This window comes from Hesperophylax consimilis, chromosome 25 (genome assembly GCF_061612785.1).
Source record: "Hesperophylax consimilis isolate HC1 chromosome 25, BYU_Hcon_1.0, whole genome shotgun sequence".
Classification (NCBI taxonomy): domain Eukaryota; kingdom Metazoa; phylum Arthropoda; class Insecta; order Trichoptera; family Limnephilidae; genus Hesperophylax; species Hesperophylax consimilis.
The window spans coordinates 13607603-13631989 of NC_142860.1; the positions used below are offsets into that span (position 1 = coordinate 13607603).

The window sequence follows — 24387 nt, forward strand, 5'->3', positions numbered from 1 at the left end:
ATTAAGGCGATGCCATACGTAGTAATGCAAAATCATGTGTTTTTGGTTTGAAAATTTGATCGCCTAGAAATGTTTCAGATGCTTTAATCAAATACTGCGAGTAGAATACATCTTGGCATTTTAAATAATCAAGTATTTTTTAGATACATTTTTTTATAAGCCCAGAAAAAAATAGTGTAAAGGTCTATGAAAACTGCTTTAAAATTCAAAATCTCCTACTTACGAACCCATTTTCGGTTATGATTTTATTGTATAATGTGGCAAATTAAGTGACTTATAAATGATCGAAAAAAAATTAAATTTGATGCCCAAAAAATCCACAAAATAAAATAAAAGGCACTTTTTGGCCATGTTTTTTTCTTGCATAAATCAAAACAGGCGGATGGTGTTAAGCGGGAATTTAAACCTTATCGCCATCTACGTAAGGGTTGTTATTTACAGTGGCTCAATTTAAAATATTAAACGACGTAGTGCATCGCCTTAAGTAAACATGCACACAATTGATTTTTAGGGTGTTAGTTTGGGTCATTTTAATAGCTTATGCGGACTTTTTAACCTTCAAACATAACTTTGATTGAGAAAAAATGGAACTTTAATGCATCTTTTACCATCTTTAACGACATAAATGGTCATTTTTTTGCGTATTAAGCGTGCAGTGGAATTTATCCAATATGTGCCGTGTATTTCATTATCCCTTAAGGCAGTACTTTTCTTGATTATTTATTACTTCTTCTAACCAGCGGCACCAAGGCTGTAGTTTTGGACCATAGAATTTCCCGATAGGTACTGATTATTACCAGAGAATTGAGCCTACAGTACCTACCGGGAAATACCCCAATCCTATCGAGCTTGCTTAATTAAAGAGGCGATTGAAATTCAAAAGCACCCTATTAACATTAATGGGGACGATGGGTTACGATCAACACTCATTGGTGCCTGGATTTTGGGGTATTTCCAAGAAGTGACCGGAAGAACTCATATTAATGAAAACCAACTTTTATGCTGATACACGATTAAACGTACAATTCTCCGTGCTTTTGAAATCTGTTTTAAGCAGGTTGGAGTTAAAACTTCCTTTGTGCTTTGGCTATGGTGTGTAAACCGAAAGTTGAAAACCAATGCGATTTATTTCACTAACTAACTAACTAACCATCACACCGTTTCCCCGCAGGGGTAGACAGAGATGACGTACTGCCAAACAACTCAATATTGGCACACAATACTTACAACAACTCATACAATTATTCTGACTCTTGACATGGCCCAACTCAAGTATCTGATCGATCCGATCGTGCTATGTCTTTCTTGGACGTCCCCGACTTCTGCTACCATTTACATTTGCGTCATATATTCTACTTACACTTTTTTCGTTCTTTCACTCTACATTATCAAACCACATAAACGTCCCTTTCTTAATCTTACTCATTACGCTTACATCAGCCTTGAATTCTTTGCGGATCTCCACATTTCTCACACGATCATACAATGTTTCCTTTCCTAAACACGCTCAGTAAAGAAAATAAATATGTATTATTAAAATAATTACCGGAAAGTCCAATTATGTCCAATTTTCCAATTATGTCCTGTGCATGCAAACCGTATCTAAATTTCGCTAATAAACAATGAAACAGTGTTAATCTCAATTGACCTACCAGTTAAGAATGGAATTGTATATTATATGCATTTATAGTTATTAATAACATAGATCATTGTAGAAATGTATGATATATTTGTACAGCGTCCTTGAGGTGATTTTGCAAAAAAACGGCGATATACAAATCATACAAGTCATACTATTATTATGGTTTTTACGAAACATACGCCTCAGGAATCTCATTTCTACAGCATTCAGTCTAGGTTCATCCTTTCTCATCCAGTTCTATGGTTCACTACCACACATCAGGGTAGGTACCAGCACTCCATTGTGGACTGCAAGCTATGCTTCTTTGTTCATTTTTTTTTTCAGCGCCAACCGCGTTCAGTCCTTCATTAATGGAGTAGCCTGCATTTACCCTTCTTTTAATATCTCTGTCAGCCTTCCCATCTCTCGTAGACATTTCACGCTTTTTTAATTTATTATTGTCCTCATTTAGTGATGCTTTTTGGGTTCTTGGTATTCCTGCCAGCAGTTAGAGATTTTTTGGGCTACTCAAATGTCGCAATTCAAAAAAAAAATTATAACATCATTCACGTGTACAAATTATTTTTAAATCTCGATAGAGTTTTTTAGAAGTTACACAGACACGAATTGATGATTATTCTGACTCAACCCCTTTTACGAGATCTTATTCATTTGGTGTTTTAAAATGGAAGAAGATGATTTTTTGAGAAGATTGATTGTACCTTCATCCATATGTGTAGGTAATACAATAATTGACTTAGTGTATATGGTAGATATCTGTATTTTGATTGAAACTGGTTTGAAACCTTGCTATCTTATTGATTATTAGCAAGGACGCTCCACCTAGAATATAAATATAATTTTAAAATTAATTTCTCTAATGATACACACTATGTGGCTGTGAAAGATTGGCTGACTAAAGAGAGAGTTGAAGAATATAAAAACTTACGTCTGATAGTCAGTTTCAGTCTCGAAAAAAAAGACGTTAGACGGCGCTACTTTAATAATTTTACAAATTTTTTTAAACATTATTTCCACACAAGAGAAAATAATTCTTCTCAGGGCCTACGTCACCTTTGAGGATGCTGTGTGAAGAATAGTTTTTATGAAAGGAAGGAAAGTATGTTCTGGGAAGGACAAGGTATAAGGGATGGGTAGGAATCTGGGGGTCAGTGTCTCCAGGAGTGACAGACTGCATTAATCATTCCCATTGCGATGCAAGGCGATATTCTAAGAAAGACCGTTGAAGAGGTTGAAAGAGATCCCGTAATCAGTCTCTCCCGATCTGGCACGCCACGCAGTTGGTGGCCAGACGCATCCGCCGCCAAGACCCGGACAAACCTCCCCCATGAACCCAGGCACTCCTGCTATGTCAACGAACGTAACAAACCACTTAAGCTGACTTGCGGCAGAGGTGTCGGTTATCCAATAAATGATTCCCGGGGCGGAGGTTCCCGTACCCGTCTCCCTAAATAAATTGAACAAATAGTTTTGTCCGTATAAAAACTCATTTTTTTCACGAAAGGCATACAAAACAATATTTTGTTTTTATGCCTTTCTACAAAGAATTGAATTTTTATACGGACAAAACTATTTATTTATATTCATATTGCGTGTGTACTGATATTTTAAAACATAATTTTAAAAGTGTATTTTCATAAAATAATAAATTGAGCGCCTTCTATGAACGTGTAGATTATAAAGTAAGTTACTTTTACCCTTAAAGGACTACAACTCGTTAACTCTTCGGAATTGGTGCATAATCAGGAGTTAGGATGTACACGCCAAATGCTTGTACAACACTGTTTCGACAGGTGACAATTTCAGGGGTTTTTTGTAACATGTCATTGGGTGTATTCTCAGGTCTCAGGATCACTTCTTCTTTTCATTAAAATAATCCTAATCACAGCATCCCCAAAGATGACGTAGGTCCTAAAGGAGACCGCAGAGTTCAAAGTGAATGCTATACATATAATAGAATAATTATTCATTTTTATGTCTACTGTTATTAACAACCAAAAAAATTACATAAATATTTACGAAGTGAAAATCTCTTTTTTTTTATGTAGGTGTATTTGTTTTTCCAAAGATATAAGTTTATCAAACTGTGTCAAATTAAGCGATGAATCCACTATTCTGAATAGACCGGATGAAATTATTGAGCGGTACAGAATAATCAAATAAATCAACATTATTTTATTTCGACAATAGCTCGATATAACAACGGTACAGGAAGTGAATTATGTCGCAGCAGATGTGTTGGTTTCACTGAATTAATCGACAAAAAATGGGTCACATTTGTCTCCACAAAAGGTAACCTTGTATGTTCTTTGTCAATGCATCTACTAAATGAATCGTGGACGGAATCGTTGATTTTTAGCGGGTATGCTAATTAATACATCGTTATAATGCAATTAGCCTGGTTTAAACCAGAAAGAAAATGAAATCATTCAATTACTGACCGGAATGAATTACTGGATAGAAACTGTGAGCAACAAATAAAACAAAAAAACTAACCTAATTCTTCAAAACAATAAGAAACATTTTAGATAAAGAACAACTAATTCAAATTTACTACGCACTAGCCCAATCTCAACTACAATATGGTCTTATCGGATGGGGAAGCTCATTTGATACCACTATAGAACCAGTCCTCATAACACAAAAGGCATTCCAAAAATTATACTTAGGATCCCCATCAGAACTCCTACCGACTATGTTTTTAAAACCCTGAATGTAATGACACCAAAACAATTATAAGCAAAAGATATACTAATTTACGCATTCAAAAAGGGGACAACTTTACACAGACAAACTCAGACAGACTCACAAGATCCACATTTCAACATATGTTACACCAACCTACAACTAAAACAAATTTTGGACAAAGAAATATGCAGTATTATTCTATAGAATTAGTTAATGTCCTCCCTTTTGAAATAAAAAAAAACAATAAAAATATAACTGACTTCAAAAGAAACGGATTATGGATAAGGGAAGGAAGAATATAGATATAATTTTGCAACCCAACAAAGACTAAAGCTTGTATTATGTTTTATTTTTCTCTAAATATTGTTTTTTAATTTTCTATGTAGTATTTTAACATATGTACTTATACTATTTCAAACACATAACCATGTAAAATGTGACCTTAGAACGGGGTACCCCAGTAAGGACACATTATCTTATATAAAAAAAATGTTAAATAAAAAATAAAATAAATAAAAAATAAAATAAAAAAATTAAAAAAATGGAATGGACTAAATGAAAATAAGTTAAAAAAAAACACAATGAATCAACTAAAAAAAACAATTATCTAGGTGTTATCGCAAAATATTTTTTTACTTAGTACGTGTGACTGACTGCACCAAAGTTCAGATATTTGGCGTTTTAGCCACAAATACATTACTGTGGGGAATAAATTTCGTACTTCGTACTGGGTAGGTTTGTGGAATAATTATTAATCTTTTTACATAGCACTCAGGGCCTGTGTCATCTTTGGCGATGTTGTGTGGTTAGTATTTGTAAAAAAAGGATGGAGTGGTAGTTCTGGTAAGGAAAAAGGTACGTGGGCTAGGTAGGACTCTATGGATCAGTGTCCAGGAGTGATGTATTTGTGAATCCATCCCTTCCACTGCGGTGCAGACCAATGGGTCGATTATAATGAGGAGGGATTTTTAATTTTTCTTATTTTAAATAACATATTTCTGTTATGCTGGTATCCTAACTGTTTTACTTATTTTATGATCTATTTCATAGAATCAACGAAATATTTCAGCAATAACTAACTAATGGATAATGGATAAGGTGGGAATCCAGAATTAGTGAAAAACTTTTCTACAAATATCATTTCCAGATTCATTCATCCATCCAACAGAAAAAACAAATATTATTAGTGATTGGTTTTGAAATGAGAGAATGCATAGTTCCTACCGGCTTGTCATTTATCCAGTTCCTATCTATCACTAACCATCACCTTGCTAGAACATAATTTTAAAATTGGAACAAAAGCAAGAACACTGCAAATTCGAGTGCATTTGTTTTGAAAACAAAAGTATTGAACTACTGGAAGCAAGTTGTTGGTGTTTTTTGTGTACATAATCTTTAAAAAGAAAGACTGTTGAAGTGCTTAATATCGTTTAATTCTCCTTCGTTTTGTTGAGGCGGTACTTATCTCGAGGTAACGCGATAGAACACATTATATTATGATTGTGTTGCGCTTGAACTCACCATATTGTGTTGTGTGAATCTTCTGAAAGTTTTCTGAAATCTTAATACCCCCTGAAAAATAAATTATATCACTTCGGTTTTCGAAATCAGAATATTTTCTATCCGTTTTTATTATTTTGTTTTCTCATCCATTACTTATCCACTCATCCTAATCAGATTTTATTTCAAAATACGAGTTTTTATAGGAAAAGATACGAAGTCTTTTAAATGTTGACATCTCTCATCGGCGCATGTAGGAACCATTTATTAGGTTAAGCGCTCAACCTATCAAACTGATTTCATAAGCGGTGAGAACGCTGTAAGTTCACGCGGATGAGATTAGACCTGTCAAAAACATACGCCTCTTAAGAATTCTGCAACTTGAAATAAATTACAGTAAGTGCCTTACAAAGACGGTAATTTTGCAATAAGTCACATATTTATTTATTACATATTCATTTTGCAATAAGTTTTTGTGTAAACCGTTTATTCTTTATTTCATGTTATGTAATTAATTTTTTTTAAAGGAACACAATAGGAAATTTTTATTTTAAGTTTATTATAGTTAAGCGCACTTGAAGTGAAACAACACAAAACTGCGCTATATAAATGTTATGTTATTATTATTATTATATTATACATAAGCAAATTACGAGAAAAAAACCAACGTGTGTAAAGCAAGCTTTAGAAGTGTGATCAAAACCCAATAAAATAAATAAATTTGTCTTCAAATTATTTAATTTTTTAAATTATTTAACTCTTAGGTCCCAAACAGTCTAATTGTACTGTTTAAATAATCATTCAGGAAAAAAAATTAACATATTTTTAAGATTATCTCCAGAAATCTAATAAAATTTACTTTACTTTGGGTACAAAGACACGCCAAGAACAAATTTCTAACGGTGGTACCTCTTCAGCGGTCAATTACACCCTACTCGTGTAAGTTGATAGAGGAAAAAACGTCTTTCAACAATAACCAAGTAAAGTAAAATGTAATTATTTTTATAAGCAATAATTGTTCGCCTGAAACACTCTTCCACATTGAAAAAATCTCCTGATAAAAAATACATGACGCCAACGGGACTCGAACCCGTGTCCATTCGATTTCCGGTCGAAAGCTCTGACCACTGAGCTATGGAGGCTTATCTCTTACCCGCGAAATTATTCAATATATGCTAGTGTTTCATTCAACAATTACTGCTTGTTACATTTTTTTTCACCTGAGAACAACCAACTTTATTTTATATGAGAAAGGCATTGTAAGTGCTAACTCTCTCACTAGATGGCGTTGAGACAAATTGTGGTCAGAGCTTTCGACCGGAAATCGAATGGACACGGGTTCGAGTCCCGTTGGCGTCATGTATTTTTTATCAGGAGATTTTTTCAATGTGGATGAGTGTTTCAGGCGAACAATTATTGCTTATAAAAATAATTGTTATCCTTTGTGCTATGCATAAATAAAATCTTGTCTTAAAAACATTAATTTATCAAAAAAATAATAATTAAAGTAAAATGATTGAGAAATTATTATTGAGTCTTGTTCTTAAATCCCATTTATCCCAACATTTTAACCGTGTTTTGATAAACGGTTAGATAAGTCGAAGAACATTATTTTAAACCTGGTCATAGCGTGATAAGTAAAAATTATTTCAGTTGTGTTAAAATAATTGCAAGACGTGTTGGCAAAGGTTAGCCTTATTTTGATAATTTATTCAGCAATTTTCTAATTAATATTATTTATTTGTTTCAGAATGGTGTTGGGAAACGCGCCGAATCAAAGTGGTAAGTAATAAAAATAATACCTTTTTTTTAGATAATTTATTGTAAATTTATTCAACATTTACTCAATTCAGTGAAGGGTTAGCATTTTTCGTGAGAGGAAAAATTTTTGTGATTAGTTGTATTTTGCTTAGTTCAGTACATTTTTTAAATTTAATTCTTCAAAAAATATGTAACTATTACTGGGGTAGTTATTAGTTTCACGACTTCCGCAACCCCTTTAATTATTTTAATGCAATATATTCAATATAAATAACTTGATTATTTTTCCTACTTGACACAAATTAATATTTGACAAGTTCTAGTATTTCACCTAAAAAATGTAGACAATTTGTCTCGACGCCATCTAGTGAGAGAGTTAGCACTTACAATGCCTTTCTCATATAAAATAAAGTTGGTTGTTTTCAGGTGAAAAAATGTAACAAGCAGTAATTGTTGAATGAAACACTAGTATATATTGAATTATTTCGCGGATAAGAGATAAGCCGCCATAGCTCAGTGGTCAGAGCTGTCGACCGGAAATCGAAGGGACACGGGTTCGAGTCCCGTTGGCATCATGTATCTTTTATCAGGAGATTTTTCAATGTGGATGAGTGTTTCAGGCGAATAATTATTGCTTGTAAAATAACAAATAATGGATTTTTATTTTATTTCATATTTTTTTATTCGAATATTTACAGTACATAGTATAATAATACATTATTCACAGTCCTCCTCACTAGAGATTCCTGCTCCGAGGCGGAGTGTATTATTATTTAACATAAATATCAGATCTGATAATTTTTTTCCTTAAAAATAAAAAAATTGTGAAACATATAAACGTTATACTTGTATATCGCCACTAATTAAATTTGCAATTATCTTTCAAATATTGTGGGATTTGACTATCTGTGTATAGTATAACTATCTTCGGGGTTAGGTAGATAGGAAGGAAGGCCAAACAACTCGGTCTTGGTACACACTTCTTTCCTTATTCACATTCATACATCGTCTCATACATACTCTTCTGTTATTCTGACTCTTTTCAAGGATTGACTCAAGTATTTGATTCACTTCATCGTGCCATGTATTCTTTGGCTGTTCCCGACTTCTTCTCCCTTCCTTTTCATGTCATATATTATTCGCATTTTATACATAACGCTAGTGAGAAGCATTTTGGAATATAACTCTACGATTTGGGCTCCACATTACAATATCCATATTCAAGCGATTGAAAAAGTCCAGCATAAATTCCTTAGGTATATAAATTTTAAATTAGGTATTCCAAACGAATCCGTGGACTAAAATTTGTTATTGAACTGGACTAATCTCGTAAATTTATCAGATCGCAGAAAAATCTGTGATCTATTAATATTATATAAAATAATTCACTCGGTCCTGGATACCCCTGATTTAATAGAACTAATACGATTTCATTGCCCTGGTCGCGCTAACAATAGACTGACTCTACCGTTCTACTATAATAACACACATACATTATCACATTATTACTCACTAATCAGTCGATTACACATTTTGGGAAATGAACATGCTAACATCGTCGACATTTATTTCTTAAAATTAGCGCAATATAAACATGCACTCAAAAATTATTTTTCCATAATGTAACTTTATATACGCAATATAGACATGTTGAAATAAAATGATGATATTTCTCATTGTTCTTTTTTTGTTAATTTTGGTTGTGATACACAAAATAATTGAATGTTATTTTAAAGTTTAAAACTACTATTATGTAATGATATTATTTTTCTTACTTTTGTACTCTATTATATGTTTATTTATAAAAGGCAGTAAAGCCGTTTATGAATTTAAAATAAAATAAAAATAAAATATAATCTCCTAACACTATTTTCCCCGTTCATTCTCTATATATGTCCAAACTAACGGAGCGTCTCTTTCTTCATCTTACTCGTAACGCTTAAATCAGCCTCGCATTCTTCAATCTCCACATTTCTCACACATGGTTTATACATGGTTTGACCACAAATCGCTCAACATCTGTCAAAAGCCTTCGTATAATATGATATTCTTTCTCTCCCTTCCTATCGAAAGTTGAGTATCATCGGAGAAATCTTCACCCTGCAGTTTGCAGCTCAAATAAATTCAGGGGAACATCCATGCATTTACTGCATGATTAAAATAAAAAATGAGAATTTAAGTTATTTTGAAAACTCAATTCTAAATATATGTCACAAATTATACCAGAGTCAGTACCATTCTAACATTACCTTCTACTCTAACTGCATTTGACATGCAACCTGTCGTGATATGACGTATCTCAGATTATGTTACTGTAATAGTTCAGCCAGCGGCTGTTATACCTGTACAGGGCACGGAACACAGAAGTTGGAGGTAGCGAATTGCGAGTCTCACGTATTTATGCACAGTTTACCATTTAACATACCATGAGAATCTGGTTCACAATAATACATATTTGATCAATACAAAATAGTAGGGCGAATGCGTTGGAATGAGGTTGTTTTATGGCTCTGGGCATTATTTTAAGACGAGAAAATACTCTTAAATAAAGTCAGAATCTGAACGACGTTAGTGAAAAAGCCATGCACAAAAATATGCGACGCGTGTCTCTAGTGTGTTGGATAGACCTGAGGTTTAATTTGCGCTAGCAAATTTCTAAAATAAAGTTTGAATCTTAACGACATAAGTGATGAAGTAATTGACAGATCTGTGGTCGAGTGTGCCCTAGCAGGCCTGGAAAATTAATCTTTCCATGGAGCTTATTTTAATTATTTTTGATGATCTTATTGCTAAAATCTTAGATATTTATAAAGGAATCCCTCGAGAAGTTTTATATATTTATATCGCTAATTTAAGTTGGAAAACTTTTTACCAAACTTTCATACCATTTTAAATAAAACATTTTAAAAACAAGGTACTGTTTTTATTAATCTTAAATATAAAAAAAAACTAATATCTGTATGGATCGGTTTAATTTTTTTTATATATTAACATTAAAAAATCTTCGGAATTCATTAAAATGTTATCCTTGAGCAAACCCCCCGTTATTAGTCGCCTTAACCTTCGGCAAACCAAGATTCAGATTAATAACTAATATTTCCATGAGGGGTAACTCAATTACTCCACGCACTTTATTACTTCAACGCCATTTTTTCGTTTATTCACAAATTTTATTACAAATTATTGAAATATTGAAGACAATATTAGTGATTTCTAAACGAAAATCTGAAACAGAAAAATCTGAAAAGGAAACGGTCACATCTGGGACTCGAACCCAGGACCCTTGTCTTTCCGGGACAGTGCCCTACCGACTGAGCTAATGGGACCCTATTCCCCTCGGTCACTTTTAACTGTATCATACTTTGAATAAGAAGATAATAAGCTCAAAAAATAATAAGCTCAAAACAAAAATCAGGCCTATAAAAACGGCTTTAAAGTTCGAATTCTCCTAATTACGAAACCTTTTCAGTTATGGTATAATGTGGCAAATTAAGTTCTTTACCATTTTTTTTTATTTAACGGCAATATAAAGTAAAGTAAAAATGATACAATATAAAGTAAAAAAATATATATAAAGTGATGTAGTTTGTTCTCAGTCCTTCTCACTAAGTATTCCTGTTCCGAGGTGGACTGTAGTTTGTTGTATTTGTGTTGATCATGATTTCCTCATCTTCTAATTTATTGGTTCCCACAAAATATACAATAGCAAAAAGTATTTATGTTTGTTGTCTGTAGGTTGCGTTGAGGTTACTTCATAAATTTAATGATTTCCTCATCTTCATGTTAAGTTAGCCATCATTTGATGTCTTTTTTAAACTTTTCTCTATCCTTGGTGTGTTTAATTTCAATAGGAAGGGCATTATATAATTTTATAGCAATTTGGAAGTAACATTTGTGCCTCAGCAAATTATATATTTGATTTATGTAACGATTACATTTTTTGTATTTGCTTAACGAAAGCATTAAAGAATTTCATTTTCTTTTAGTAAATAGAGTCTTCCGTCTATCTTTATATCAATAAAAAGAAGAATTTTCCGGTGTGGGTAAAGTTTTGCATAATTTCACACCTACGAAACAAGAGAAAAATGACTCTCTACCTCTGATTTCTAAAAACTGGTTGCAAAACTCCGGGTATAATTTTTTAGTTTTTGCTTTTATTAATTGGTAGAGGTTAAAGTACAGAAGGCTGATTTAAGTCTAATGAATGAGATGATGGAATAGACTCGATTGGACCTATTAGAGGATGAAAATCGTAAGTAACATCGGGATAAAATATACAAATACGCCAAAGTTGGTAATAGAAGTTGAAGACGCCCGAGGAGACATGGCAGGATTAAGTGAATTAAATACTTGAATCAAATTGTGTCAAAACTACCGAATAACAGAAAAGTGTGTATTTGACGATGTATCAATGTGAATGAAGCAAGGAGTGTCTGACAAGACGGAGTTTTGTGGCGGTAAATCTTTTCTGTTTTCTATTTAATGATATTATCCTCTTGTTTTGAACGTCAAGTGTGCAAAAATTCATCATAACTATAAAAATTCTACTTTCTACTTTATTCTACTTTAATATATTTTTGATACTATCTTATAATAGGTAAATAGATAGATTATATAGGCTTTGTCAATACCTACCTATATTTACACTAACATAATCCAAAAAGAAATAAATTTACCTGTTTAAACAGGCGCCAGAACGTAAATCATATTTATGTATGGTGTGTTCCATGAAAAATACAATAAAATAACTTTTAAGAATATCGGTATTATATTTATCCCTGTCAAAATAAATCAATTTTCTTTGCAAAGTTATACCAAAACATGTTTTTAGTAACCATTTAAGTTTTTCCCTAATTTAAAATTGAAATACCTACTTTAATGAGACGCGTAACAAAATCTCATGAATTGTGTTGACAATCATAAATAAACATTTTCGCAAATTACTTTGACATTTTCTGTTTTCATTTTCATCTGTGTTCATTTATGGCAAATAATTCACTACTGAGATCATTAAGGCCACAATGATGTTGTTCCATACAAACAGTAGTATCAAATTTCCGTAACAGTGGGTTTCCAAAAGGTCAAATATATTTTTTTTTATTTTAGGAAGAAAATAATAATATATTTACACACCCACAAAATATTAAAACATAGAAAATTAGTACCTTAATGCAATTAAATAAATTTCAGAAAGATTATAGTGTATTTACTATCATGCAGTATTAAATTTGATGCTATGAAGGTTGTGAACGGTAATTTTTACTTCAAAATGATTCTGAAAACTTTTTCTAATTATGTACAAATATTTTTTTTAGTTAATTTATTATGTTAAAAATATCAAATTATGTGTAAGTATTCAATATTGTATCGATATAAATATGCTTATTTATTACTTTTGCAAGTATTTTTCTCCTCCATAAAAGGGAATTTACTGTCATTTATATTTTTAAGGTACTGGGCAACCCAGTACTAAGTCAATTCAATTCAATCTCAAGCCCCCGCATTCCCAATTTATACAATTTCTCTTTAAGTTTAAAAAATAACATATATTTTTTTGTAGATAATATTTTTACATTTGTTATGCCAAAACTTTAATTAATTATATGAAATTGAATCGATAGAAAAAAATCGCAAAGTAATCTCCGAAAATTATTAAAAACACATGTTGTTCTGGTGTTTAATTTGTTAAAATAACAGTGTATCTTTAAATGCAACTTGGTTATGTTAGGTTAGAAAGTTTTTTCATCACTTTGAATCACTTTATATCACTTTCAAAAGGTGTATTGAATTTCCCCTGTCTCGAATTGCCAAAGAATATATTTTTATTGTGTAAGAAAATGCGGTATTTCTTCGACATTAATTTTACATATTGACCTATTTATTCCCCTAAAGTAGACCTGCTTTTGTTGCAGTATTACACTGTGGAAAGGAAGGGGGATGTTCCACCCTCTCTTCTACCCTCAACCCTCTGACATATCGAGGTCAACGCTATTAATCGAATTGGGGAATTAATATCGCGTATAGGGAACATTATATTTAATGTTTTAGTGAAGGACGCGTTTCGGATGAAAGAAGCTGAACATTAAGAATTTGTTATTTAATAGATTTTTTACATTTAATGACAATACGTTACACAAAGACATAAAATATTTTTGCAATATCTACGATATAAAATCATGAAATAGACTTAAGCTGTCCTAATTGTCATTAATACCGTGGTTTGCTTCTAAAAGGGCCAATGCCAGTTTTTCGATGTATGTTTTTATACGATTTCGCATGAGAAATTGGGATATCTACCGAATTTCAAAAGAATCTTCAGATTTCGAGAAAAGGGGCCAATGTAACACTAACAAGACAATCGCTTTTTTTTTAAATTAAAACTTGCCGAAAAGAACGAATTCAAAATAGACCTCGTGAAGTTTGAAAAACAAACATTGGCTCTTGCGGCTTTCCATCGAAACATGTGAATAGATTCTCAAATTCCTCTTTCAAATATAGCCTTTGTCATAGGCTGTCACGCGTTTCGGTTAACTTATAATGAATTTAAATCACGAATAAAGAAGGCAGATTTGCGTTACCTTTCTCCATTCAACGTTCACCTTTATTGAATATATTAATTTACATAAAGACTAAAACACGCTTTCACACGCCTTCGAGGTGATTTTTTACAAAAAAAGGCCTTATAAACTATGAATTTGGGTTTCATTATACGTTTTTGGACTTAATCAAAACCGTCGAAATGAAAGCTGCATAAAAAATAATTTTAAATAAAGTTAACTTTATTAAATTTAATCCCGTAAATATATATTTTGGTTGGCACTACCCAAATGAGCTTGAGTTTGATATACATTGATAACCATGTGATAAAAAGTCTAGCCGTATTTTTTAGGTTAAATTATTTTCACTGTAAAATTGGATTTTTGAGCGTATTTTTTAGGTTAAATTATTTTCATATTTGGCGTATTTTATAGGTAAAATTATTTTCACTGTAAAATTGCATTTTTTCTAAATCATAAGTTATCAGCACACAGCATAAAAGCAGTTAAAAACGAAAATTACGAATAAACACGTTTCTTTTTTTTCAGCTCTTCACTTTATGAAGAATAAAATACTTATCTGTCAATTTTTTTAAATATACTCGTTTGTTTAATCAGATTCAATTTTGCACCAACTTTCGTAAAATAAATTGTAGACGGATTTATATGACGAATATGTCAGTAATGTTATTTTGCAAGATTTTGAAGGGAAAAATACCATGCGGTTATACAAATTACGTAAATGGCAATAATTCAATTTCGAAGGCGGGTTTGGGTACCGCCGTCTTGTGAACCATTTATTAGATAACCAACACCTCTGCCATAGGTCACCCCAAGTGGTTCGCTACGTTTTGTGATTTAGCAGGGGTTTGTGGGTTCATCAGGATAGGTGTGTTCGGGGTGCGCCTGCCCACCAGCTGCGTGGCGGGCCAGATCGGGAGAGGATGGTTTGTGGAGATCCTTTGACCTCTCCAAATGATCTGTCAATCCATCACTCCGCTGTGGTGGAAGGAATAAAATTAATATGTCCGTCACTCTTGGACACAATTATTCATTGATTCATACCCAACCTTCATATCTTTTACTTTCCCAAAACTTCATCTCCTTCCTTTCCTTTAAAAAAACCCCCCACACCGAACATCCCATGAGATAACATAAGCCGTCAGGGAAGTTATTTTCCTCACGGCCTCTTGTGTGGGGTTGATGTAAAATATATATATATATATATATGGTTAAGGTTTGGATTTTTGGATATATAACCCAACCAAACTGGTTTAAAATTTTAAATGAAAAGGTTTAGCAAATATCGAGAACGGATGTGAGCTTTTTTATTTATTTATATTTAAAATTGTACGATATAGGCTATTAACCCTTCACAAAGCACGTATCTGGTTTTCACGGTTTTAGATGCTATATAACTTTGGCAATTATTTGTGATTTCATGATAATTATTATTAAAAAAAATATATTTTCCCTACTTATTTTGTAAATGTTACGAAGAAATTTAAAATTCGAAGGAATGGAAATTTTTTTTGATTGGCTTAAATTTAAATTGCAAGCGACTGATTTAATTTAGCATAAAAATTTATCGTGTATTAATTAAAATTTGGGTCCATGTTGACATAGTCAACTTGGCAATAAAAAATTGTCTCCAAAATCATATTATCCGAGGCATATTAAAACACAAATAAATAAAATAGCTAACGATCATACTACATATAATATGCTGAACCTTTTGACATCTTTTTTAAAAATTTATTCAGTTTATTGGATATTTTAGCCTCAACTTCAAAATGAAGTTTTATATGAAAAAGGCCAGGCAGGCTCTCCCGGTATTGAGTGACGCTAGATGAAATTTCACCGTACACAATATTGCGAAAAGCATATTCCACTTAAGAAGCTTTCGAAAAATATTCTCAAAACATCAATTGTCTGTAGACTGTATTCACGTTAGTCATACACCACAATAGCTTGAAAGTTCTTGAATATAAAATAATTCTTAGAATACAGGACTCGAAACACTTCAGATTTAGGGCCGATGAAACTTTGAAGTAGCTACTTCTTAATGGTGTACATTTTTTGGGAAACCTTAAAATCTACAGGTAGAACCTTCCTTAATGGTTTTTATCCGGTAAAGTGGGGTGCCCCTTGTGCTGAGGGCAGGATATTTTTATTTTCTGCCTGAGTTATCTCGGATGGGATTCATTTTGTTTGAATTTGTTTTTTGCGAAAATGTAATCTCAACTATAAGTATATCTGCTTGTTTGAAGCGGCAAAACTCTCGAACGATGAGCTTTAGCATAATGAAATGAGCATAGTCTGCCTTTTTGGGAAAAAGTAAAGGTTAACACAACCCATTTTCAGCAATACACTTATTTTCCTAAGTAACCTTTGACGTTATAAATAATTATTGCATATAAGGTAAAGCGCAATTCGCATCACTTGTGCAACATGAAAAAATACCGGCTGCGCCAATATTATTTAATATTTAGTGTGAAGTAGGTATCAAAGTTCTAAAACAGATCTTAGATAATGATAACACTGTTTTTTTCCTCTTGATGTTGTTTTTTTCCAGTGTAATTTAGATCTCGTACTATACGGTTATGTTTTCGTGAGCTCCTATTTCAAATATCATCAATATTTTACAAATACGTTACAAAAATAATTTTTAATTATAAAGTGTGGTATTTTGTTTAGGCTTCTGTCCAATACCTATTTTAATAGTATTGTACCAGGAAGTGCTTAAAATATTGTTTACAAACTAAAAAATTATTGATTTTGTAGCCATTAATGAATTTCGATATAAAGATTTGAAAAAAATAAGTGCTTTAGATAATAGTTATTTAATAAAACAATAGGATTAGACTTTTGCACAATGTAATCACCATAAACTAAGAGTGGCATAAAATGGTATTAAAATGATTAAATGCGTGGTGTAACTAATACACCCTTCATGGCAATGCAAGTTTTGTTTTTAATATTAGCGTGCTAACGGTTAAGGTCTATTATCCATTTCTTCCGTTTTCTTTCTTGTAATATTCTTCTTAAGCTCATGTTGAACACTTTGCGTTGATAATAAATGACATCAGTTTCTGTCTGCAGATGGCTGAGTAAAAACGTTTAAATAATTTTATCGTCATTTGACAAGCTGTTAGCCTAAACGTTCAGCGAATAGATTTTTCTCGGGAGCAAGCTATGTAAGTTACAGGGCGTCTGACTACTTGACGCAAAAAAATGAAGGAAGCGCTAGAGGCGACAAAAATAACCGGTGACCAGTGACAAATGGCAAATAACCGGTGACCAGTTAAAAAAAAATGAAGTTTGTCATTTATCAATCATTATTGAGATTAAATCACTTAAAAAAAAACAAAACCTCAAAATCAATTACCTCACCTGCAAATGACGGAAAACTGCACGACTATTGTCTTTTATAAGGTGTGAATCATTTATGTACAAAATCATTATCAAAACAAATGTATTATTGAAAAATAACACACTCCCAGCTTGCTTGAATAGTAAGTTCCCCCCGATATCGATTTTTCCACAGCGTTACAGGTCGATTATTAGGTTATGGAGTCTATAGCCAATTAAATAAAATTTTATTGAAATCGGTGGTTTCACAAATGATACATAATTATTTTAGGCTGTTCATGCCTTTCTCTATTTTATCCATAAATATTTCGCATCAGGTATGAGTCCCCCTGTATAATATTCGTATAACAGAGAAACTGGAAGAAACTGTTTGAATAAATTGAAATAATTTCAATTTGGAATGAAAGACAGTCGCGGATTTACTTTTAAAATAAGGCTGAAGAAAGAAAAACTTCCAATGAAAAGTGTCAAAGAAAAATAGCTTCAGCTTTGTTAAGTAACTAAGAAGAGTCAGAATTCAGTGGCGTACCATACTTTTATATTTAAACCAATTTTTTAAAACATTTTCATTTTACGACTTTTTCTAAGTTCCGAAAATATTCGTGTTCAAATATAAACTATATAATATCAAATGTATGGTTTTTTTACACATCTGCCCTGATTATAGACACTCTAATGATGTCCGAAACGTTGCCTAATGAAGGAGGTAGCACAATTTGGCATAATATCCCAAAAATAAACCTCTATATTTGGTTTTGATTATTTATGATTCTGAAAAAAAATTAACATGCTGAAACCGGTTACGGTTAAAAATTCAATGTAGTGGAAAAAAGTATTAAAACCTCTTTTATAATACAGGGTTTTCCAATAAGAGGTGTTATTTTGATGTTCAATGGTAAAAGATCAATGGTTTCGTTTCTTGTGTGGCATGTAGCGCTGTCTTGTTGAAAGTAAACGTTGTCCAGATCAATACCATCCAATTCCAGCCATAAAAATCATTAATCATCTCTCGATAGCGCAATCCATTCACCGTAAGCCACCGAGGTGGAAATTGGCCTCATCACTCAAGATGATTTGCATTTAATTCACTCAAGTGAATTTTAATAATTTAAATGCGTCGATGAAGCATGTATCGTTCCATTTTTATTAATGGCGTAGTTTCTACTTGTCAAAAGTCAAAAAATAACAGCTTCAAAGGTAACATCTACCGAAATAACGGGGTATTCAAAATAACACCTCTTATTGTAAAACCCTATATTTTAATAGATTTCCACCACGAATCGTCAGTATCAAAAATAGAAATCAAATATCGTTTTTAAATTATTAATGCGCATTTAGAAATTTTTCAAATCTTTAGAAAATAATTTAATCTAACTATTCACAAAAAAAAACGACTGAATAGTATTGTTTATGAAGCAGCAATAACTCTTACACTGCGTCATGAAATTCGAAAAACTTTTATAGTTGATTTAAAAATTTATATACCGCAACGTAATGTCCATCACGAGCAATGGAGCTTTGAAATAAGTATTCACTACCGTAAAAAAATAAGGCATGATGTATCTAGCTTGTTCAATGTTTTTCAAATGATAAAACATTACATGTTCACACACATTGTTTAAAAAGTAAGCACTATATAATATATACCATAAACTATTTTCATACTCATGGTAAATTAGTTACTTCTCTTTTTCCTTCGTTTAGTTTTATATTCACAATTAAACTTTTTTTTTTGGTTGGTTTGATATCACAAAAGGTGTTGGGGCTGCGTAATGTAACCATCGTTATTCAATCTACACACGGATAACTGTATGCAAGAATAGATGTAGAGGTGGGATTGGGCGCGAATTTGAGTAATCTGAGAGTATGTTGCATGTTGTATGCTGATTATGCGGTGCTGATTGCTAACAGAATGTCAGATCTACAGTTTCTCATGTCTAGGATGAACGAAGTATGTATGAAGAATGATTTAATGATGAATTTAAGTAAGTCTAAAGTAATGATGTTTGAAAGAGAGAGTACGAAAACAGTGTGCAATATAGTTGTGAATCAGAAATATTTGGAGCAGGTGGACGAGTTTGTATATTTAGGGAGTATGTTAACGAGAGATGGGCAAGCTGACAGAGATATTGAACGAAGGGTAAAAGCAGGTAACTCCATTAATGGAGGACTAAACGCAGTTGGCGCTAACAAAAAATTGTCCAAAGAATTAGTATCTACTCTGATGTACGCAAGTGAGGCATGGAACTGGCAAAGAAAGGATGAAAGAAGACTGAATGCTGTAGAAATGAGATCCCTGAGGCGTATGTGTGTCAAAACCGTGTATGATTGTGAGAGAAATGTGGAGATCGGAAACGGTTAGTTAGTTAATTATTTTATTTTAAATTATCTTATGAAAATATAGATTTAAAAGTTTTATTCAATGCATTTGCAATAAATAAGTATTCAGGTTGTTGGTTAATTATCGCAATCTTTATATATTATCTCAGTTTAAAAAATATATATAGAAATTCATAAAATTTAATGCCGTCATTTTTGTCGCATCCTTGGTTAGGTCTCTGCTAAAGTAGGCTGAATAATTCAGTGGGTACCTCAGGGCACAGAATGGGAGTGATTAATATTAATACATAGGTACAAGGCCACCGGTTGCTTCGGGGGATGATTTCTAGGAAAGAAAAAATATTAAGAAATACAAGTAGCGTGTTCTTACAATTTTATTTAAAAAGGAACATATTTTTTTATTGTATCGATTTTCGGAAACTAACTGTAATGTATAAGTAATGTAGGTAGTGCCTGGTACGTTTAAGATTTTACTGTATTATTAACCTTTTCTTTCCCAAATTCTGAGATATGAGGTGACAAAGTTTGCAAAGACGATTTCACATCATCTTTATACCAATTTATAATTTTGTGGTTAAACCTTGTGTAAAGTGTTTTATTTAAATGGAAAATATTAAAATAGGATGTATACTTGTCATTATAAAACATACCTTAACATGCAGATAGAACCATATTCAACCAGCTAGGGAATAATTCATTGCATAAGGTTTTAACTTTATTTCCCTAATGCCATTCCAAGATACGACCACATTCTTATTAAATATTGTCTTTTGAAATATGTTAAACTAAATCACTTTGTACAAGATTTAACATCAAAATCAGAAAATGTTAAATAGATTAAGAGAAACCGTCTTTAAAAATTTAGAGGATTGTAATTATGGCCAATTTAAATGGGTTGTTGGCTGAATGATTCTGTGGTTCTCCAATCCGCAGAATCCAAGAGAATTTGGATATTTCCAATTTAGTTTTTTTATTTTAACAAAACTCACGTTACAATAATTTTATGAACAAAAACAGATCGCGTACGCTAGAGGAGATTATAGGGCCAAACCGTCGGCTAGACCGCTGGAGACAGAATGAATTATTTGCCGCGCGAGGCATCGCGCGCAGGTTTACAATGATGCCAGCCTCACAATAATGTGGGTAAAAGTAATGTTGTCATTATTTTTGGGAGATGTAAACTCCCTATAATTTACCTTACACAAACATTGACATCTTAGAACATGGTAAGGCGAAGTTAGAACCCTATCCAACTAAAGTGACGAACTACACTGCACCTCGTAAAAACAATAATCTGTCAGATATAAGCAAAATGGCTATAGCAAAGGTTCAAGCCATTGATGTATTATACTAGATAAGCCCTCTCTAGTTAAATTCATTTTTAAAATAACGCCACGTAGCGTACGTCACAAAAATGGAGATGAACTTAACAACCCAACTCTGTTTAAAATCCTTGTACAAGCGTTCAAACTCGTAAGTGAAACCACGGAGAATTTGTTGTCAGAGGTGTTGTAATATGGACATAATTCAAATTTAAATATTTGGAACTGGTTTATTTTTGTGATTGAAAAAATGAACCTGCCCAGCATAGCTGAGAAGCAAAATAGACCAACAAAAGGTAAAACGCAATGCAAAGTGCCCATTTCGCACTGCGACACAGTGCGTGGGCCTTTTTATAAATGTGCACGTGAACCAAACCAAAATTGTGTTGGGGTTATTTTTAAATGGATATGCCGTGTCTAGTCTAATTTAGTCTATGGTTCAAACTTTACTTAAGATCGTTTTAAAATAATGGAAGCTTTAAAAACTTGATGTTAAAACTCCGCTTTCCGAAGTATCTACGGAAATAAAACGCAGATGAATCTGAAAATTATTTTAGATGTTGAAATGATCAAAGAAACGGTTTTGCATTCAAAGGTCAGTTAGAACTTTTCCAACTAAAGTGACGACCAGTCAAAATTTGTATTGTAATTAACACAAAGTTTCATCTCAGATAATGAAGAGGCACTAGATAACCCTACACGCTCTTATATAACTTCATTATTGTCTTTCGTCTTTAACTCACTACCTAATAACCTTTCTGCCTAATTGAATATTCATCACGTCTTCTCGGCAGGGGTAGGCAGAGAGGATCTATCCCTATATAACTCAATGCGTTATTACGTAACATTCACACATTGTATAATATAATATCCTCTTATATTATTCCAACTCTTGACATGACCCGACTCAATTTTATATTGGAAACTATTTGATTACGATTTCTACCGTATAGAAGATAACTGGAGCTAAGACAGTTGGGAAAGTCATTAATCAACACTTCGAACAAGAGTGGGCCAAGATTAGATCCTTGAAAAATTTCGGGAATAACACCCAAAGTGGGAGTTGATGAAAAGCTTTTAAAGAATTTATGGCATTATATTATTAAAATCCATGCTTTTATAAAACTGTACATGTTTTCATCAGCTACAATTAAATAAAGGAAACTACAGCGGATCAAAATATTATCATTTTAGAGTATGACTCCCATGTGAACTTAGGCGGATTTAAAGTTATAAATGTTAACAATGCACCTCTTACTAATAAAACTTATAATATTATTTTTTTATGAAGTGTGAATTCGTATTACAGACACGTAGTCTCTAAATTGAATGATATTTACATTATTTTATTTTTGCCGTATTGTGCAAGTGTACAATTTTAGTGTGTGTTTTCTTTCTTTGCAACTTATTGCCGAATTTAAAGCCATTCATACTAAGTAATTTCTGAAAAAAGTAGTTAGGTAATACTATATCTCCTATATTTTATTTGAGGTTAGTACTAGATTTATAATGTTTTTATTTGAGGCTCACTCTAGATTTCCAATATTTTATCCTAGAATAACGATAAATTTCGTAAGTTTATTTTGAATAACTTGCATTATTTAAAAAAAAAAATTTTTATTCATAAAATATATTTGAATACTGTTTTTTACATGCTTTTCTACTACCACACTATTTCACACCGACATTTCACACAAACAGCACTGACATATACACACTTTTGACAAATAATATTAATCGTATAATCGACAACGCATTATTATATAGACTCCCTTTGATCACTTAGATGAAAATATTGTTTTATTTATTTATGCCACAGTGGGCTTATACATGAAGTAAATATAAATGTATGTAATACAGTTGTGTTAAGTAGGTATTTGTTGTACATTGTTTGTACAAGGTTTAGATTTATAAAATAAATAAAGTTACATCACGTTTACGTTTAGTACATTTGAAATAATATAGACAACTCACTTCTTTAAAATAAGAAATAAGATAAACTAATTTAACTAAATAGTGTCAATTATAAACAAATATAGAAAAAAAAATTAAATATTTTTTGAACATATTTAAATAAAAAATAAAGTAGAAATAAAATATATATATTCACTGCGGATAGGTTAACTCGTACAATTCGGAAAAGTAATTTTTAAAATATTTTCTTTGATTTTATATGTCCTATTTTTTGCTGACCTATTTTCTATATTGTTTACATTCTATTATTTAGTGTCGAAGAAACAACCTTCTTCAAAGCTCTAGTCAATCTTAACAGCATCAGCTACCAGCAGAAAGAATCAGATATTTGTATGAGTACCTACATACATGAATCCCATTATCTCTGACAGTTAGTATACGGGGTCCAATTTAATTTAATTTACCGTGACACTGTTGGGAACTGAAATCCCATGAACGCTTGCCAGGAGATAAATAGATTTAAGACGCGTGGGGCTTAACAAGCCAGCTTCTGTCTCTCTGTCAACTTCAATTGTATGGAGATACAGAATACTGGGAGCATTTCTACAATAGCTCTATAAGATTAAATACCGGAGTATAAACGGCTTAAGAAATAAGCAAGTTTCGAGTATTGCCTACTTACATTTTTTCCATGTTCGACAGTAGCAACAAAGTGCTTTGCGCTGCACCAAACAAAGTAAATTAATAAAGTAGAACAAATAAAGAAATAATCCTCAGTTATCTCTGTCTTTATGCGGACATGTGGAACATCCGAGGTTCATGCAGAACCATATGGACATGTGGAACTTATCCGAGGTTTATGCAGAACCATATGGACATGTGGAACTTATCCGAGGGCCATGCAGAACCATATGGATAGGTGGAACTTATCCGAGGTTCATGCATAACCATATGTACATATGTGGAACTTATCTGAGGTTCATGCAGCACCATATGGACATGTGGAACTTATCCGAGGTTCATGCAGCACCATATGGACATGTGGAACTTATCCGAGGTTCATGCAGCACCATATGGACATGTAGAACTTATCCTAGTATTTTATTCTTGGTAGATTAATGCAAATCTTGGAAGCGGAAATTAACCCACTTCCTGACATCTGATCGAGCTGAAACTCGGCAAATAGACTCATTTACAATGACACTGCTTTCTGCATAGCTTTTGGTGGCAATCATAGACTTTAACACGGGCAGTGTTTGTGCATTACAGCAGATAATATACGAAATAAATTTCGGTCCTACCGATCGGCATT

General features: G+C 32.3%; 1 protein-coding gene across 1 annotated transcript in view; it reads left to right on the forward strand.

Moving 5' to 3' along the window:
• Positions 1–7580: 7580 nt before the first annotated feature.
• LOC149411558 (5-hydroxytryptamine receptor 1-like) overlaps positions 7581–24387 on the forward strand; it is a 347084-nt gene continuing 330277 nt past the window's right edge. Inside the window, exon 1 of the mRNA XM_089646875.1 lies at positions 7581–7612. The gene's annotated coding sequence lies outside the window, so the exon portion shown is untranslated. The remainder of the gene's footprint in view (positions 7613–24387) is intronic.